Source organism: Cannabis sativa, chromosome 8 (assembly GCF_029168945.1).
Source record: "Cannabis sativa cultivar Pink pepper isolate KNU-18-1 chromosome 8, ASM2916894v1, whole genome shotgun sequence".
In the NCBI taxonomy this organism is placed as follows: Eukaryota; Viridiplantae; Streptophyta; class Magnoliopsida; order Rosales; family Cannabaceae; genus Cannabis; species Cannabis sativa.
In genome coordinates, this window is record NC_083608.1 from 10,684,289 (window position 1) to 10,690,197 (window position 5,909).

Sequence of the window (5,909 nt, forward strand, 5' to 3'; positions counted from 1 at the left end):
TTCAAAATCTTTGAGGAAATGGAAGGGGTGGTTTAGGACTAGAACATACTAGTGCGGATTGCTGACTGTCAGGTTGCTGACCCTTTGCTATATCAACTGGTCTGGTATCAGTAAATTCCTGGGCAGTTTTTTTACTCAATTTTTCGTCGATTTGGATTGAAGTGGGCTCCCCACTACCCTTTATTTCCTCCTCAGAATTTTTCAGATGCTTGCCACTCCTCAAGTGAATGGATTTGCATTGTTCCTTCCCATCCCTCCTTGGATTTTCCGTGTCACTAGGCAAAGAACCTTGCGGCCTAGCTTTTAATTCATTGGCAAAATGTCCAAGTTGCAACTCTAAGTTTCGAAGAGAGGCAACTTGACTTTGTATCACCGCATCATTTTTGGCCATATAATCCCGCATTGGACTCTCCAAAGAACTTGGTTGGGAATTTTGAGCATGTTGTGAATGTCGCGGTTGTTGTGAAAAACCCAGTGGATATGCTTGTCTTCCTTGAGCTAGTGCGGTGCTTGAGCTTGCTCCTTGACCCCCCAAGACAAATTAGGATGATTCTTCCATGCTTGATTGTAAGAATTTGAGAATGCCCCATTGTTTCTATTAAAATTCTGATTTCCCATGTAACAAATGGAGTCTGGATTAGATGGACACTTCTCAAACGCATGCCCTTCTCCACAAAACACACATGAGATATCATCACTTTGAATGGCAGCAGCTGGTTGAATATTTTTAGAGTTCCCCATGCTCAAATTCTTCAAAACATTCGTCATGGAAGCCATTTGAGCTTTCAAAGCCGTTATTGCATCCACTTCAAGAACCCCCGCCACTTTTCTACTACCTGGAGCTCTTGTGTTGGACCATTGGTAATTGTTACTTGCAATGGTCTCCAAAATCTCAAATGCTTCGTTGTATGACTTCGACAAAATAACACCATTGGCTGATGCATCTAGCACCATTCGAAAAGCTGCATTCAAGCCATTATAAAAAGTCTCCATCTGAATACAATGCGGAATGCCATGATGTGGACACTTTCGCAAAAGTTCCTTAAACCTCTCCCATGCATCACTTGTGGACTCATCTTCAAGTTGCTGAAAAGACATGATCTCACTTCTGAATTTTGCATTTCTAGTAGGAGGAAAGTATTTTCTCAAAAACTTCTCAGCAAGGTCATTCCAATTGGTAACAGAATCAGGAGGTTAAGTGTTGAGTCATGATCTAGCTCGGTCTCGCAGTGAGAATGGGAATAGCTTCAACCTTAGCACCTCTTCACTTACTCCTTGGATCTTGAAAGAATCACTCACCTCCAAAAATGAACGGAGATGGAGGTGAGGATCTTCAGTTGGCATCCCGCTGAATTGCCCCACGGTTTGGAGCATTTGAAACATCACTGGCTTGAGCTCAAACTACGGTGCTTGTATTTCAGGCCTCACAATGCCTGGATTGAGCTCATTAAACATGGGGGCAGCATACTCCCTTATAGCCCTTGCTCGATCATCTGCCAATATGATGGGATTAACAATTTGTTGAGCAATCCCATCATCATCAAGATTCTCAGCCATGATGTCTCGGCCCTTAGCCTTTTGAACCCTTCTTCTTCTTCGGAATGTGCGTTCAATCTCGGGATCAATAGGAGCAAGTTCAAAATCCTCTTGTTAGTTCATACACTATAGATACTTGAGATTTTAAAGAACAAACCAGCAAGATTAAAGGCACAAAAATTATTGGAATGTCAATTAGTTGATAAAACAAAATTTAGAACTTAAAGTCCCCGGCCACGGCGCCAAAAAACTGGTTGTGAAAATTATATTGCTTTATAATTGCGCAAGTGTACACAATCACAAACAAGTAATACAATGATAAGTAATCAAAGTTCGTCTCCACATGGACTTTTTACTAAGTAATGCGAAATCAACTAAAAGCAATTCCAAGAATTTCAAATAAAAATAAAACAAAGTAACAAATTAATTTAAAAGAAAAATTTATAACCTTAATTCTCGACTTGAGAAACAATTTTTTAAACTAAATAAACTAAAAATAAGAAGCTAAAAGTGATTAGAGTGGTGATAATTTCAGATTTTGAAAATAGACTTGGGTGATTAATTTCCACTTGTATGTCCCAGTTGATACAACAATAACCCAGCAATGACTCAGCAATCCTGGCAGAGAACAGATTTCAAAAAAATACCACCAAGCTTTTTCCAAAACTTTCAATAAACCATTCATAATCTCAACAATGCATTCCTACATCAGATTAGATCACAAATAGTCCAATAAAGCATCAAATCCTTAGTTATGCATAGTAGCAAAATGTAATACCCTAGAATTGAGAAGTAGATTAGCGAAACCCTAATTAGATAATTATGAATAATTGAGGAATTATATTATTATATAGTTCAATATATGTGAATTAATATGAATTATAACATGGTAAGACCCCGTTGGTGAGCTAGGGGTATTTTAGTAATTATTACTCGAGAAGGGTAAAATAATGAAATTAATTTAATTACGTGCTTAATAGAACTATATTATTATACAGTATGCTTGTGTTGTCTTTTCAGGTGTGTTCTGACAGGTTGGCGCGGTATAGTCACAACCGGATATTTCGGGCCGAACTAGGTTCGGGCCCGAAATGCAATTGGAATTGAAATAATTGGCATTTTTATTTATTGGTGATAATCTGAAATTTAATTGAAATTTATTATGCATGGATGCCATTTTTGCCCTTGTATGCTTATGTGAAGGTTATTTGGCCCTAAGGGCATTTTAGTAATTTGGCCTTTATATGTTATGAGTTGTAAAATGAGATTTTAACAAAATGAAAAAGGAAATTCTGGTCTTTATCTCTCTCAAACCTGAACCCTCTCCCTCTCTTCCTAACCTAATCCTTTTCACTTGAAATCATAAGAATTCGCTTGGAAACTAGCTTGATTGTTGGGAAAATTTGTGGTGAAGCTTGGAGCTTGCTTTTGGTTCAAGTTGAGGTAGTTTCTCTACTGAATTTAATTAAAATCCTTGCTGAAAATGATTGTGGAAAAAAGCATGAATTAATTGGAATGTTCTTGTTTGTGCATGTTTGGAAGAATTGTAGTGTTTTTGATAGATTAAAGTGTAAATTTCATGATCTTGTTGTGTTATATATTGTGGAGCTTTGGATGGATTTTTAGGGTTGGTTTATGTTGTTCAAGTTCTAGTGTAAGGCTTTGAAGTTCTGGGTTTTGTCTTGAAGCTTTGAACTTCAAGCTTGAGTATATGTATGCTTAATTTTGTTTGTAGTATTGATTTTCTTGAGCTTGGTGTGATGCTCAAATGAACACTAATGTTAGATTGGTTTGGTTTAAGTTAAAAGAATTGGATTTTGTATGGTTTTGGTTGAGTTTTGAGTATGGTTTGGTTGAGGTTCGAATATATGGTTAAGTAGGCATTTTTAGACCTTAAAAATGGAGTTTTTGGGTGTTCTAAATCCGGTCGTCGCGACGGGATTTTTGGCCGTCGCGACTGGGTTTGGCAGTGAGAAATTCTGTTTTTCCTAATTTTGTTTTGGCCATAACTTTTTACTCGGGACTCCGTTTAGGACGTTCTTTATGTCGTTGGAAAGCTCGTTCCGAGCTCTATTTGATTATATGTGTTTTGAATGCCATGTTTATATTTTGTGAAAGTGAAATTGGGGATTAACCGTATTTGTGAAATCCCAGATTGTGTGACTAGGATTACCGGCACCTGATCAGGAGCACCCAGGGGTTTGGAATCTCTGTTATTGCGGGAAAACAGGTAAGACAATAGTTTGCACGTAGAGTATGCGCAATGGCGCTTATGTTGAATATGATATATGTGAGTAATTGTAACTGGGATTAGGGTTATTACCCTAATATGAGCGGTTTAATAGCCTAGGGTTATTACTCTAGTGATATATGTTCTGTAAATATTTTTCCATATCGGATATATGTATATATTGAGATTATGAATTATGCGCTTAAGTAATAATTAAACTAGACTCGGTAAGCTAGTACCTTGGGTTTAATTTTAATGCAGTCTAGGGTTATTACCCTAGAATATTATGAATCTAGTGAAAGCATGAGTTAGGGTTGACACTCTTAGTAAATGTTATCTGAGTATATAGAAATGTATCATATGAGTGATTACATAGTATGCAAGTTAGGGTTATTACCGTAAGATTATATATGTTGTAGTAAATATTGAATACACGCATGTATGTTAAGAATTATGTGTATAAGACATAACTGGGTTAGACCTGGTATATATCACCAGGATAAATCACCGAAAGAACGTAATACATGGATTACATATATTCATGAATATGGTTATGCGAGCAAGGCATAACCAGGTTAGGCTCGGTAACCAGAACCGAGGTAAACCCTACTGAGGCCTTATTGTATATATACGTGTGAGTGCAACACGTAGGTCTACGCCACGTAGACATAAATAGGCATGTGAGCGTAACATGCAGGTCTATAGCAAATAGACAAATATTGCAGTGGCATCAATAATTATGTGTTACATATTGAGATTAAGGGTTATGCGTCAAGGCATAATCAAGTTGGACTCGGTAACCAGAACCGAGATGAACTATTCTAAGGCCTTATTGTAATTAGACGTGTGAGAGCAACACGTAGGTCTATGCCACGTAGATATAAATAGATGTGTGAGCGCAACACATAGGCCTATGCCATGTAGACATAAATAGGCATGTGAGTGTGACATGCAGGTCTGTCACATACAGACATATATGAATGGCATTACTATTTAAATAGCATGATGAGCATATTATATTTGTTAAGATTTATACTGTCTTGCTGGGCTTGGCTCACGGGTGCTCTACTGTGCAGGAAAGGGTAAGACTGTCGTTGATCAGCCATGAGTGCAGGAGCTGGACGAAGAATGTACATGTTCGGGCCACACTAGACCAAGCAGGTTGGGGTCTACCAGTGATGTATTTTGAGACTCTATTTTGCCGCTTAGGTCGGCCAAAGGAAAAAAACTTGTAATAGTGTTTTGTAAATACTTTTGGGATCCCAACTTTTGTAACTTTTAAATTATAAGGTTTAAATTATTACAAGTTATTTTCATTCCGTTTATTAATAAAGTTCAATTTCTGCGCTTATTTTTCTAGTAATCCCAATTAGGGGATTAGGGTTTCATAAGTTTATTGGGAAGCGTGTCTAATTATTTAGGGCGTTACACAAAATATGCCTATTTCACTACTAATTAATACCTAAAAGAAAAGGTAAAAATCATGCATCAATTAGAGGGGTTCAACTAGGTCTTACTTTTCCAAGTAAGATCTAGCTTGCTAAATGTTAAAGATGGCCAAAAATTAACATTCAATTAACATTTCATAACACCTAATTGAACTAAGACAAGATTACTTAATCATTGCAAAATCAAAATACTAGTCCATACAAGGGTTCATAACCACCCAAATCTCAAATATTTTAGTTCATAGCTGAAATTAAAAACATCAAACCGCAAAATGAATTGTTCATGGAGTTAAAGAGAAAACTAGAGAGTAGAAAATGATACAAAATGAAGAGGAGAGCAAGAGAAATGAGTTTGAAGCTCAAATCCTCTCTTTGTAGGTTGCCTTCTTCTCCTTCTTCTTAGTCTTCTTCTTTGTACTCTCTCCCTTCTCTTTTTTCTGTACTTAGATTTTCTTTTCTCTGAAATTTTCGAACCAGCCTTTCAAAGTGCAGCCACCTTTCTATTCTATCCTTCTTTCTCTTTTTCTCCCCAATTAGGGTACTAAAGTTTACCCTAATTGGAAATCCAAGTCATGGTCCACTTGCCCTTCATTTTCCACCTATTAGTTGAGTCATTGGCCACATTTTCGCCACCTCAGCTCATTTTTCTCTTCATTAATGATAGCTGGACTTTCTGCAAAAACATATTTACTGGG

The 5,909-nt window shown here is 37.0% G+C and overlaps 1 non-coding gene across 1 annotated transcript; it reads left to right on the forward strand.

Moving 5' to 3' along the window:
* The first annotated feature begins 1,009 nt into the window (after positions 1-1,009).
* On the forward strand, positions 1,010-1,116 carry LOC133030710 (small nucleolar RNA R71). Its single transcript, XR_009684258.1, has one exon. It is a non-coding gene; the product is annotated as a small nucleolar RNA R71 (small nucleolar RNA).
* The last annotated feature ends 4,793 nt before the right edge of the window (positions 1,117-5,909 follow it).